The 15,390-nt window shown below is 32.1% G+C and overlaps 1 long non-coding RNA gene across 1 annotated transcript; it reads right to left on the bottom strand.

The window, feature by feature from the left end:
* Positions 1-11,080: 11,080 nt before the first annotated feature.
* On the bottom strand, positions 11,081-14,934 carry LOC108376992 (uncharacterized). Its single transcript, XR_001849293.1, has 3 exons — positions 14,924-14,934; positions 14,608-14,618; positions 11,081-11,163 (listed from the first exon to the last, which is right to left on the bottom strand). It is a non-coding gene; the product is annotated as an uncharacterized LOC108376992 (long non-coding RNA).
* Between the last annotated feature and the right edge of the window lie 456 nt (positions 14,935-15,390).

Here is a 15,390-nt window from a genome sequence, read left to right as displayed (position 1 = left end):
TTCACAATGTTTTGCAAGCTATAATTTTTTGTTATTTTTGTACAAAGGTTTGGCTCAAGCTACAAACAAAACTACATAAATCAAAGTTTGAAACTGTATACAAGATTAAGGAAAATTTAACGAATTTTCATCAAAGTTTTAAATTTTTTACTCAGATTTTTTTTTTTTTAATTTCTGGTATGCAGTTTTATAGCCCATTCAATTTCAGTATAACAATATACAACTTTGAAGTGAAATTCTCGTCTTAATTTTTTTTATACGAATATTCGAATATTCGTATCTATATTTGCAATGCCAAATTTTGTTTACGTTTTTGATATTTTAAAGTAAAAACTCAACAACAAAATGCACGCCGGTTGTTGGTTTTGCTCCAATGCTGTTCAATACATATGTATGTATGAGCAGGTGTTAAAGTATGATATATCAATGTTCTTGTCGGGTGGAGAAAATTTTTTGTTCTAAATTCCTTTCACCTCAAATACTCCGCTCTAATACTTGTCCACTACATCTCTGTTCCTACCACCTTAATGTCATATGTTTAAGTTTCGCCAAAAATCATTAAACTTTTGATATGCTAGCATTTCGATAATTCCAGTAGAAGTATGTTTTTAAAAAATAAATTTTTAAAGAGTGTAGGTGTTACTTCTAGGTTCGGCAAAAAAATAAATTGTTTTTCGAAATCGCCTAGCAAAAATTCCTTACTTGGACACAGAGGTGTACTTTGAACTTTTTTCGTTTGCTTGTAAGGTAGTACGGTATAATGTACATACATACATATGTTTGTATGTGTTTATCTATGCATTTTTACTAAGGTCGTTTTATTAGTTCTACCTACCACTGGTTAGGGGTCACGAGAATTCATTGCCGCTCATTCACAGCTTTTTACGCATATATATGTGTGTATGTGTGTATCAGATATTGTCGAAGCATTTATTGCTCCATTCAAGTGAAAGGTAATTATGTATGTACAAGCATAGATATTTAAGTACACACAGCCAATGGTACATTCATAAATGAGGCATAAAATTATAATTTAGCCGAATCACTGCAATATATGTAAGTCGTATAACACAAATTAAACATATCATCGCTGTTTTGACCAGCAATGTATATACATATGTATGTATAAGCAAATATGTATGTAAAGAGCATTCAAGCAGTTAATGAGCAACTATTTCTCTATTCAGACGTAAAATTGTATTAACATGTTAACTTATTTGAAACGCATTTGTTGATATGTGTGCATATGCAGTTATCAAAAGTGCATTAACTTAAAATTTGTCAATTTAGATTAACTTATGTACACTAAATATGTTGCCAGATCTTATCTAGTAGGGTGGTCGGCTTTTTTCAAAACCGGCGTTCGAGATAATCGAAAAATGCCAATTTGAAAAAAAACCTGTTCCCTATTTTGAAATTAAGAAAAACCGCTTGGTCCTAAGTGAACTTTTTTAATACTGTTATTGAGTATTTCCAGAATATTTTTTTTTTTTTTTGATTTAGTAGTACTCTCCATTCCGTAGCTCCCTCCATTTGTGCTACAACCTCATAATGCACAACAAAACTTAAAAGAAAAATGTGTAAGCGCCAAAACTTTATTTATTATAATTATTTTTTTTTTGAATTTGGTACACATTTTTAAATTGAAGGTCCAGTGGGAATTTTCCTATAGTTTAGATAAACAATGTATAAACATTTTCTAGTTCCATTTTTTATAAAGTAACATAAGTAGACTTGCAGGGAATTTTAAGATGTACTAAGCAAATCACGTGAAAACCCGAGTTAATTCGATAACACAAATCCGGCTATTCGAAAAGGTTTAGAAAAACCAAGCCAATCACCCTAATATCGAGTCCTAGCCTCTAAGAAACGTAAGCGATTTTTTTTTTTAATTTTCTTTTTGATGCAGAAAAGCATCTAGATCAAAGATATAATGGTAGTTATCCCATTTTCCAGATATCCGGCATAAATTTACCATTTGACCGAATAGGTATATTGAGTTACTATCCGCTATCCGGCCGGCCGAACTGTTTCTCAAAATTATTTAAAGTAAAAGAATCTTGTTAAACTTAGAAAAGCTCTATTAATAAAATGTCGTTGGTCCCCTCTCTCCATCAACAGCAAATTTGATATGTTTCTCCGTCCGCCAACCTACGCTATGTCGTTGAGTGTCAACGCTATAATTATTATTATTTATTATTATTTTTGTTTACTGCAAATATCGGAAATGGGGAAAAAAGTAATTTATCATCAATGATTTTGATCTATATAGACAGTTTTTTATTAATTACGGCAATAGTTCGTCTTGGTTGTTTTATTGCTTTATTTTGGCTGTCAAATTTCGATATATTTTCGATAAATAGAAGGCACCGATTCGTTCACACATCACACACATCTTTGTACTTCAAATTATAATAGGCAATAAAAACTCCTTTGTTTTTGTATGAATATATACTGGTGACACTGTAAATAGGTTTACATATTTTGTTAAGCCAGCCACAGACAGGCAACAGATCCCAGCAATCGGTTGAAACTCGTTTCGCTAAACACTAGTGGAGCGGTTGACGATGTTGCCTTGTCGGTGGCTCGCTTTAGTGTCAGAAATTTTTCTACTAAGGCATTTCATTAGCACTTCATGACTATAACCCCAAGTCTCAACCTTCTACTAAATGTGTCTTAACATCTGATCTGTCAAATTTCCGTTTTAACTTTGTTTCGTTTTCTCATGCGGGCAACTTTCAAAATGGCATCAAGCCAATCAGATCGATATGTACCGAATGTAAATGGCGCGGTAAAATGAGAACTGAGTTGTCAAACTACGAAATGACAGCTGATGTTAAGACAGCGATGGTAAGAGATTCAGCAAGACAGATATGGTTTAACAGTGGAAATTTGCGGTCTCCATCTGACATTTTTGCCTTAAAACAGCTTTTTTAGGGGGGTAAGGTGGAGTGAAAGCGTCTTGGGCAAACAATATTATAGACTAATTAGTGGGGGATGCCAGTTGATTTTGATTTAGCACCTAATTCCGACAAAATTACAAACATACGTATGCATTTACGGCCCTCATGTATATTTATTTACATATTTGCTCTACAGAAAAATGTACATACTGTAAGAGTGTGTACTTAGTATACCCGCCCTAAGCTTTAAGTTAAGTTATTGTAAACTAGGCATAAGGTGGTTTGTGTCTATACCATTAGTGACAGAGTTATGGGTCTAGCCCTTAAGGCATGATCGCCCAGGATACCGTTTTGTAAATAATTAGCGGAATAAAGAGACATTCGATATTTGATAGCGAGAACGACGGACGTGTTTTAGTAACCACTTAGCCCTCTGAATATTTCAATACATACATAAATTCTAAACATGTATTCTATGGTTGTGTGAATTAAAACGTGCGTCCTCGCAAAAACGCTGGCACTTCACCATATTTGTTGTTGTTGTAAATAAAAAGTAGACTTTCTTTAAATAAGAACGACAGATTATATACACGTGTATCGTTTATTGATCCAAGTTGCACAATTCCCACAATGATAACACGCCCTTAACCCACCGTACTGGGTCATTGCCTCAAACGTTTATAAGTTTTTCTATTACTGGCCTCAAGAATTCTTTCGTTCAAAAGCTAATGAGCTTGCAGCAAATACGATTGTTCGACTTTACTTATTTTATGGGTGTAGATTGGATGGCAAACGCACATAAATAGTTGAATACAATCAATCAGAGACTGATCAATCAGAGACTGTAAATAAAAGTAATTTTTAGATATTGAAATCAACAAATCATACATCATAGTAAAACAATAAATCGAAGAATATCCTAGAAATGGGCGTGGTGATTTTGGGACTAAAGGTAAAAAATTAAGATTTCATTGTGGATTACAGCAGAATATATATTCACTAACAATGTTAGTACCGCAAATTTCTGTTGTAAAAGAAGAAAGTCTTATTTCGGAGTTATTGCAAAGGCGTATTCAACCCATTTTTTTTACAAGCTACAGCATATTAATAAGGGGCTAATCTGACCATACTTACTTCAAATGGTAACTTTTGCACTTTACTACACATTTGTATTTTATAAGATGTTCAAAAACCATCATTAACTTTATCTTAGCTTAAATAATGCTGAAGATAAAAGAGCGTTAGAATAAAGAAATAGTTTTGAAATACACATTTTTGTGTAGTGACGGAAATACTTCATAATAAGTTTTCATGATCATGCGGTTTTTAAAGTTCACTTCCTGTCAAATTTGATATGCAACATTTTTTTAAATACATACAATAATTTTTAGGGCTCGGCTCAGGTTTTACTATTCCTATTAATATGTGGCTTTATTTGCAAAAGATATCAGAATTTTAGAAAATGTCTTCACGTCCTTCCATATAAATCATAACCAGAACGTTATATAAAATAAATACAAATTCTCGCATAACAGCAGATCGCTCTTTCAAATTAGTCTGATTTTGAAAGTGTACGACAATTTTGAAAAAAAAATAAAATAAAAATCATACCTTGCTAGATATTGCCTGATATTTTTTTTGTTTTGGAGCAAAAAATATACCGTAACGTTTCATACTTAAACTTTTTTTAGAACCTTTTTTGAATTTTTTCGGTCCTTTTTGAATAGTTTTTTGAAGTTTTCAGGATCCCCTCAACAAGTATGTACCGACGACATCCTTTCGACAACTGTCGCATATTATCGAATCGATTTCTTGAATATAACAGTAACAAAAATTTCTGATTTTTTACCACAGCAACTGTTAAAACGAGGATAACGAAGCAAACTGTTATTTTTTTTTGCAATATTTACCATTTAGATTTTATGAAATTTTTTGCAGTTGCGTGTTTTGCAAAATGTACGAAGCAAACCATTCACTCGATAATCAGTAGTCTCTCACATATGTATATATATATATATGTAAGTACATTAGTTTGGTAAAAAAAAAAAAAAATGGTTTCAATTTTGGGTTCTGTCAACGTTTTGCACTGAAAGAAACTCTTTTGAAAAGCTGTGGTGTTAAGTATTACAAAATGGAAAATTAAAAGTATTACGACATACTGATGGAATTTAAAACTCTCCGATCCTCTTGTTTCGACATTAAAAACTCAATGCATTGTATGAATGTAAGTAATACATTTTTCTTTCTAAAACACAACCTCAGCGCAGTCAGTATGCTTTAACACAATAATCGAATAGTAATTCTGATTGGCTATTGAAGTGAATACTTCCAACCAAGTGTAATTCGATCGCATTTCGATGAAATTACACATAATTCATAGAAAATGAAGAGTGCAAAGCGAAGTTGTCACAACCAGTAAATACATACTAACAATGACAATTGACATACTCATACGAGTTTAAAATGACCGACTGACAAGGTAATGAAAAGCAGCACACACCTCGTCAGCAAATGTGTATGCATGTATGTATGTACGTACATATGTACATACAAACACATATATGCATTTATGAATATTGTCTATATTCAGGTAAATGCATTCAAATTGTTTATAAAAATATCCAAATAGAACCAACTTACTCAAACAAGTTAGATATGTGGTTACATTGCACTTTATTGCAATCACCATTGCACTATTACACTATGTAGAAATCTGAGCTATTATGACGTCTGTTGCAAATTATCCCATTGTAATTTCATACATACATATGTATGCATATGAATTACGATACATTTGTACGCATGTACTTAGATATTTATGTTAAAGTTGATAGGCACTTCAAGATACGTATTTGGGCCTCGAAGTGTCAATCAGCATAACTAAAAGAAGATCAGCCTTTGATTACACCTACGTTCATGTATTTACATGTTTAATCTTTTTAGCTGCCTACTGGGGTGTTCGATTATTCGATTATTTTTCCGAAACTGGTTGTCGATTTTTAAATTAACAAAAAAAACGGGATAAAGCGGTTTTATTTTACATAGTTTTTTAAATTTACAGTGAAAATATTTACCTTGGTATGAAGTCATGACCGAAAATTACAATAAAACTATTAACAGATAGGTTTTATTAAGAAAAGAGCAAAGCATAATAAGTAAAAAGTTTTTTTTATATCAAAATTAAAACAAATAAAAATCAGTGAAAAATTCCCGTTTGGCCTTTTTTTCAATACTTTATTGCATTTGCTCTGACTTTTTCGGTAATTATTTCACCAAGATCACCGAAGTTAAACTCAATAAAATTTCCATCGAGTTTCAATTTAAGAATGTGAAGCCTTTTGTAGAGGTTTTTTACTTTAGAAGAAATATCTAGGTGCTTTGGAAACAAATTATGACGATTTTAAAGCCAAACTTCAAAATTGCGTTCGACATTTTTATTCAATTTTTTTTTCTAAATTTCATAGTCAAATACTCTATGATCACTAAAACCTACTCGTCGTTCGAGTTATTAAAAAAAAAATAATACTAAATAATACATTTTATAAGTTGGTCGTTTTCAAACAGAGGTATCGTCTTTCTCGTTCCATAATCTATAAGCTTAGTATGCTAGAACATTAATTTTTTTTTACTGAAAATTCTTGCTAAATTACACTAATTATAAAAGGGATTCGCATAAACTGTGTTAAGCTCGTAATTTTACGAGGCTATTTACATTAACACCCCCTTATATTAATATGGAAATACGTGCGTAATAAACCCAACAAAAAAAAATCGCAAAAATTACACACTTCTGAGCATCCAATTCATTTCGAAGTTCATATAACTTGATAAATTTCGAATATGTATTTGTAAAGTTGAAACTCGTTCAGTACTTACCTTTTTGTGGCTGTGGTTGTGTTTTTGTTCCCATTATGAATATGCTCGGCGGCTCCAAAGAGTGGCTAATCCAAATTGAAGTTATGTAAATCTTAAGCGTACACTCAATAAATATAACGCGTATTAAAAGTTCATATAAAATGTTGATCGTAAAAATAAGTGCACTTTTTTTTTAGAACGATTTGTTAACTTGTCAATAAATATAAACTTCTATATAGCAGTAACTTTTTTGTTTTTTTTTCTTAAATATTAATTTAGCACTTTTATTATACTATAAATATTTTTTTTAAATTAATTGCAGGTAGAATGATTCCTTTGTTTTTGTATTTGTCTTTGTTGTGATAAACAAATGCCATTTGGGTTTGCGCTGAATGACTAATCCAATTAGTCAGTCAATCTTTCCAGGAGGTCTGGATCTGGACGGTGGCGCTCTTCGGCGTTTTCGTATAATCGGTGGAGCCCAAAGTTGCGCCCATTTGAAATGGATATCCATGTGTGTGGCTAAAGGATAAATGTCATCTGAAAATAAAACGAGAGGCGATGAGTTTTGAATCGGTACTCGGCAAATGACACTGAACTCAACAAACTGAGCTAAAGTGTTGAGAAATATTAAATAGTAAAAAGAATGCTATGTATAAGTATATATGTAAGTATATGTAAGTATATAAGAATATATTCAATGGATTTAAAATATTAATAAGTTGTGAGAATTTCATAACTCTCTTTGCCAACCTTTCGATTAAACGTTTGTGAGCGCATATGACCCAAGGTTGCGTTGCCAGCGGAAAAGTGTGGACGAAAACAGCTGTTACACGTGTTGCACACCGTCAAATTTCCACGACAAGTGGCGATTGGAAATTAAAAATTTAAAATGAAAATTATGTAGTATTTTTCTTAATCCGTTGAGGAGCAGAAACAAAGCCTACACGACGTTACATAATAAAGTTTCTTGTTGCCCATGTGGGAATATTAAAAAAAAAACTTGATTTCAATGAAAATTAAACGAAAATATTCATGATTCTAAAATATGAGTGTGTTCGGAGGCAAATCGAACAGGAAGCAAAAAACGAGCGCAAGTTGCGCGAAATTTCTGAGTAAAACGTAAAAAGAATTGACAATTTAAAAATTAAATGGACATAAAAAGCAAATTAGCTGATCTACTGCTGCCACCTGGGCAGTCAGTCTTGATGTGTTTAAATTCTATTTCCCATCCAGTGCTTAAGCGATTTGATTCGTTTAATTATTTCAAAAAAAAAAAAAAAAAAAAATAGAAAGGAAAGGGTAAAAACAGTTTAAAAGGAATAAAAGGTTAGAAAAGATTAGCTTTGTAGCGACCTGTAGGTGAAAAATGGATTAGACACTGAAATAAATTTTACATTACAAACACAGTATCGTTAAGCACAAGCAGCTGGTACAAAATATTTTATAAGTCTACCTATGTTTTTTTTTTATAAATCGATTCGCGTCTGGTCACCGTAAAAAATAGTTTACAATCCACTGAAATGAAATACAATCAGTGCTCCAACTGTTTATTGCTGGTTCAGTGTTACGTATACGTACGGATGGCAGAGGCGGATATAAATACACATACATATGTATGTACATACATACATACATTAAGGACCCTACACACGGATCGATTTATCGGCCAACCAGTTGGCCAACTGCTAGAAGTTGGTGGTAAATAAGCCGTGTGTAGGCAAGTTGGCAAACCTTCGTCAAGTTGTTCGTCAGGTTGGAGAAAATCAAATTTTTTTGATTTTTGAGGCAGAAATTCGATTTTATTTTTTTAAAGGTGCATTAACATTGACATATGTTTTTCGGTTCGTTTCACTGGTGAAAATGCGTATAATTTATGAACACGGAGGCGGTAGCAATAACAAATACAACAACAAATAAGAAGCATTCCTAGCATAGCTTAAAAGTTCACCGATGCCGTTTGGTTGTTCACAGTTCAAAAACTCTTACTCAAATGAAATCGGCCAACTGGTTGATGCGTTTGTAGGGAATTTTGTTAAGTAGGTTGGTCAACTGGTTGGCCGATAAATCAATGCGTGTGTAGGGCCTTTTATAGGGCCTCACCAAAAAAAAAGAGTTTCGGTTTTCACACTGGAATTATAAAATTTATTATATTTTAAGCCGTCCTACAAAATATTATGATTTACGTGGCTGGACCGATGTGCAAATACTTCTTAGAATCTCATTCAGGCAGATTCTGCAATTCACTTCCGAGTGAATTTCAATCAAATTCGCTTTGAATTTAAATTGGCAGGGGTTGAAATTCACTCGGAAGTGAATTGCAGAACCTGCCCGATTTTGTAGATTCCGTTGATAAAATTAGAAAGAAAAATTGACCTTGATCTTCTAGCTTAAACTCTTCTATCATACGAGGTGATATTTTGGGAAAAATATTTTTAAAAAGCAACATCATTTTTGTTTATAAAAAACTCGACTTTTATATGTACATATTTTCTATTCCGTCCAGCTCATGCATACACTTAATAATTCCGATAGAAAATCCGTATCGATTTTTTTGTTTGCATGGAAAGTGTGGTACATATATTAGGCAAGTTCTGGGGAATGTGCGTTATAACTTTTGTACGCAATAAGCTCCACTATAAAACCATTCAAACTTATACATTAATGTTCGTTGTACACGAAATTTCCGTCCTTATCAGGAGGATATCTGCTCTCATTTAAAAGTCAATCTTAATGCTTACGCGTGTACTCACACGAACAATTATACGTATTTAATAGTAAAGTACAATTATTTCGCCATTTACCAAACTACGCCTAAAATTAACTCACACAACCAGACAGCGCCAAATATGAAAACTATAGAACGCTTTAACTATGTTTGTCGTATTTCACAATTTTTTTTTTTATACAAAAAATATGGATTCATCTACGGATACGCTTTGAAAATATGTATTATTGCTATGGTAGGTGTGTAAGGGTTCAACCAGCATTAAATACACATTAGCTTTCCGCTCTCACTCGATTACTTGATGTGAATTAATTATTTGCTATTTCAGCATATCAATGAATAATACATTTTTAAAATTATACAATAAAAAAATAAAAGCAAAATGAAAATGTATAAAATTTAGTTGTGTTAAACTATTTTCAGTGAGAAGGTATCCATTACACTTTTAAAAGAAATTGCATGTATAGGGAATTTTAAACTAAAAAAAAAAAGGAAATTTAAATGAAAATGAAAAAGTCATCGCAGGCTTTAGCTGAATAGCTTGGTATTGCAAATTAACAGTACAAAAATCGTGCTAAGTATTCGTGTATAATTTTTTGCAATGAATAGCTTTTATTTACCGAGAGCTGATAGTTATTCATATTCTTATGCAACCCAGAATATGCAACAGCGTAAATCTTTCCCAATATACATAGGTATGCAAGTATTTAAGTATGTTAATTTTAATTCAAAGTAATTCTAATTATACTATATTAAAGTGTAAACTTATTGAGTCAAACTAATAACAATAATGAATCAACTAATTATATCAAATTTTCCTATAAAAATAATTTAATATTGCCTTTCTCTTTCGCGAAATTACGCCAGTTTTTCATACTCGTACCAATTGTATACAGGTCTTTCTGCACTTGGTCCTTCCGTTGTGTTCGTGGATGTCCTTGGTTTCATTTGTCACCCATGGATGGCGAGTTGGAGAAAATTTTCTTAGCTGCTTCTTCCTCATACATTTTCGACATCAAGCTGTCGCGAGATGCACGTTTTCCATTGGACTGAGTAGGATCGCAGCTCCTCTGGTGAAACGAATTTTCCTTCTATCACAACTTCATTAATTTGATGTATTTTATTTATGATTTATTTAGTACAAATTTCGGTCATGCCTTGCCAAATTTAGATACCGTTAAAGTGACTTTGTGGTTATTTCAATGCTGGTATCTTATACTGCTTCTTCTTCTTTTGAGACCAAAAACTTCGCCAATTTACTCTATCCTTTTGCGCCATTCATGGATGCCGAGTTGAGGGATCTTTTCACTGGAGTCTCGTCACCCATGCGTACAATACGCCCAAGCCAGCAACATATATATATTTTTATGCGCTTAACTATGTTCAAGTCGTTTAAAAGCTTACACCGTTTGTCATTCCATCTTCTTCGTCACCCGTCGCCCACGCTAACAGGACAATTATCGATTTATAGATTTTAAAGAAAAATTAATATGGAGAGTCTTTATTAGAGCAACGGGACCCAAATCAACAATTTTTAGATTTTTTTTGGCTGTCTGTCTGAATACTTGAACACGCATCAACAGAAAACTAATACATGGAATTGAAAGCAAATATTCACCGATGTATTTCTAGAGGTCCAACTTAAAATATAGCAAGAAAAAATGTGAGAGTTGCCACCTTTTTGAAAATTTCAGTTTAAGTAAATTGATAAGTTAAAGTAAATATTGCAATATGGCTTTCAAAAGAAAGAAGTTAAAAAAAAAGACTTACAGCCGCAAATATTTCTTTAAGGTTACCACCTGTTTGAAAATTTTAATTTAATTTAATTGATAAGATAAATGGAATATTGCAATATGGATATCAAACTGAAGAGATTTAGGAAATTTTACTGCCGAAAATATTTTGGGGAGGGTTGCCACCAGTTTTAAAAATTTTATTCAATTAAAATGATAAAATAAATATTAGAATACGGGTATTAAACTGCACACAAATACGTTTAAGAAGCAGTGAGCCACGCTGGGTATTTGCTAGTTGTAAATGTAAGCATTTTTTATACTATAGGCTGCTTCCATAGCTTTGTTATACAAATAAAAGTAGCGAGTATTGCCAGTAGTCTTTTTTTCTTACTTGTGCCAAAAGCTACACCCTATATACTTCATTCCCAAACCATTTTTGCTTAGAAGACCCAAAACCAACCAATAACTGCCAGACTATAGAAGAGACAGCAGACATAAAGTGCGTGCGAATAGCGAAGCAGACTAAGGCTAAATATGCGTAGTCGGCCGGTAATTGTTAACCCAGAAACAAGTAAATATTTTATGCTTTGCCTTGTGTGACCGCGTGCGTACATTAAACTCTCGGCCACCTTGAACCTTGTTACAGAGCATCAAGGTATGAAATTAAAAAAATACAATTCATTACGCATTGAGGTACAATGAATGTTTATATGTACTATGTATATGTATGTATGTAGTATACATATATGCTCATAAATACACATAGGTTAATACATTAATTTAGTCTCTATCAACCACCAAAGAATAATAATGCCAAAATTCTTCAACGTTGCTGTGGAAAGCGAGAAAAATCTCAACATTTTCAAGCAAAAAGAAAACAAATAATATTTTGGAATTGTTTATTACCACGGAAAATGCATAAACACAATAAACATTATTTTAGAAAACAATCGTCCACACGTTTTAGTGAAGTTTATAAAAAAAAAAACGAAAGCAATAATAAAAATGTCTGTTACACGAAAAGCACGTGCAGACTTAAGAAACTCTGACTCACACACGAAAACTTTATGCAAGTATGTGCATATGTACATATCGCTCATTTACTTCAATACCCTGCAGGAAATGTATCTAACTATATAAGCTAACTTTAAGTTGATTAGGAAGGAGCTAAAAGTCACTTATTATCTGTATATTTTCTTTGACGAAAGCTAACTATATTTCTATGGCGATGGCCGCGAAATAGTCAAGGGTGGTTTTCCTCTGCATTAGATGTAGTCAAGGGTGGTTACCTCTGCATTTGATGTAACTAACTTGTAACTAACTACTTTTGGTCATAAAATATTAATAGGAAAAACAAAATATTTATTTTTATTTTTATATTTTTATTTGTATTTACTTTATTTATTTTATTACATTTCATATTTGTTTACATATTCTACTGTAGGTGGTCCCATATTCGAACTCCGTCAGACATAACTTCAAAATGATAATATGAAATTTCGATCTTCCTTTTATCTGCCGTCAATTCGAAAAAGTATTTGCGAAGTGCAGGATATTTAAATAGAAACGCGTTTAAAGAAAACAATCTCCTTCATTACTCCTGCATTACCTGTCAACTAGTTTCAAGTAAGCTTTTTGTAGCTGACTACAAGTTATCTATTTTATAACAATCCCGCAAAAAAGCTAACTACAATTGGGTTATTTTTTATCAATTGATCATTTTTTTTCTGCAGGGTAGTGTCATAATTCTTTAATGCTGTGTAAAAATATCAAAGCTTTATCGACCCCCAGTATCTCACTAGAACAATATATGTATTTATTAATTTTAACTACGGCAGTAGATATATGTAAATTAAAAATTTAAAGCCGTTTATCTCGAGATTTGCTTTTTTGAGTTAGAATAATATTGAAGTGAGTGAGAGATAGCACACATATGCGGCATTCCATGTCAATGGGATCATGATCGAGGGCAGAAAATTAAGTAGCCAAATAAAAAAGATAGAGTGCCGTTTTGAAATATTTCAAACAGTTATTTGCAAAACTCAATAAGGCTTGGAAAAATTTACAAAAACTGAAGTAACCAAAAATTGTACCTTTTTAAAACCAGACATTGGATCGAGAAAATGCTCAAACACACATCTAAAACAACAACAAAATGTAGGTCAATATTTGAAATTCTTTTTTTTATGTGATCTTCAAAGTATTTTTATCTGCCAGAAACAAAACGGTTTCTACAAGCTTTTATAAATATCTTTAGGCAGTTTTTTGAAATCTTGATTTTTCGGATACCGAATAAATCGGATTCTTATAATAATCCAATAAACTTACTTTATTTATATACCAGAATCTAAAAATTCTAAAATGTTTTATTGAAAATGGAACGAGAAAATATTTATTACTTTTATACGTAAATTTTCCACTGCACTGCACTAAAAAATAAGTAATTTTTAAACAAAAAACACTATCGACTCCAATGCTCATATCAAAATTTATCGAAGTATCGCTAGTTTATTCATGATTCAATGATCGGAACTTAATTCGTATGGGACCACCCTTGAGGTATCACCTTTTCGATAAGGAAAGAATCATCAAAAATGGTAAACGTGGTTTAAACTTATCCGATAACAAGCATAAAAAAAGAAAAAAAAATATTTCGACGATTTGATGACCTCCTCCTTTTTTTAAGTCGGTTAGTAAAACGACCAGCGAGTGAAAATTTTTCAGTGATTTTTTTTTCTTTTTTTGAGCAGCTCTTTAAACTCGAAATAAATCAATGAATGGACTCAGTCTCATCTAACTTTAGGCTCAGAAAACGTTTTAGATTGTTTAAATTTTTGGTTACTTTAATCTTTGCGAATTCCCTATGAAAGGTCATAGATTTCAGCCTGCATCGTAGAATTGCCAGGTTAAATTCCATTAACATGCACAGCACCTTTTAAAGTACTCGGACTCATTCAACATTCAATAGGTCCGCTCTTTCTATATTTTTCGGTGAATTAATTTTTTGTTTACCGCGGACATGATTCGCTTAACTTGGAACGTCCCATAAACAATATGTATGTATGTATGTACATATATGAAAGTTAACTGATTACTTTGCATAACTTTCGCTTTTTTTATGTGTAACAGGCATAGGCATTTTTTTTCTCTTTTGGCAATGATACGCTTAATGCGTTATATTCATAAATGACACTGCTGTTAAATTGTTCGCAAGAAGTGCATACATACATACATACATACATACATACATACTCATGTATGATTCATGTTTGTTTTAATTTTATTGGTCATTAAAAATGTATGTATGAGTATACCATTACAAATTCACTTCTACTCGCACAACTAATTGTAAATTGAATTTTTTTTAAATAATTGACTTTAATACGTGTAACTACACTAAGGGGAAAACCTAAACTGAAAAACAAAATATATCGCGCTTTCAAGTTTACTAATTGTTTGGCCAAGCTTCTCTTCCAACCACTCGCCGAGAACGTAAAGAGAAGAATTTGACACAGACTGACACATGCCGCATCATGCATGTAACGACCACAGTTTACTAAGGCAATGAATGAGTGGTTCATGCGGGATGAATGGCTGATGCAGTTTCTTTGAAATTATTTGATATGTATTAGTCATTATATTACTTTTGAATTGCGATAAGATGCAAAACATTTAATTAATAAACATATAAATCTACATACATACATAAATTTAGTGATAAAAATTAGCAGTAATATCGCTTGCTAACAAAGCAGGGACCCTAAGTCTATTCCTTTAGCCAATCCACTATGCAGATAACAGCTTTGGCTTTATGTAAATTTATTCCGCTTTTGTGATTCATAGAGAAAGAATGCGAGTTATTTGCAAGTTCAGATGTAGTAAATGTACTAGAATGTAAAAATTAAAATAAATACATATTATGTATTTGTAGAGAAACTAGTTCTTTAGTTAAGGTTTAATTTTTTTTTCGATGCGGCTCATGCAAATTCCAGTACAGAAAAATGCGACTTAAAACAAGCGTTTACTCGTAAACTATGTATTTTTGTAATGAAAAGATAGATGAAAAGCCTAACTTGTCAACGAACATAGTACCAGTGCCGAACATAACCTAACCGAACATAACCTAACAAATTCGAATTACTCGAAAACGAGAACAGATGCGAAATCA

This window comes from Rhagoletis zephyria, unplaced genomic scaffold (assembly GCF_001687245.7).
Source record: "Rhagoletis zephyria isolate East Lansing unplaced genomic scaffold, Rhagoletis_zephyria_1.1 Rzeph_scaffold_11303, whole genome shotgun sequence".
NCBI lineage: Eukaryota > Metazoa > Arthropoda > Insecta > Diptera > Tephritidae > Rhagoletis > Rhagoletis zephyria.
Note: the sequence above shows the minus strand (reverse complement) of the source record. Positions and strands in the feature narration are given on the sequence as shown.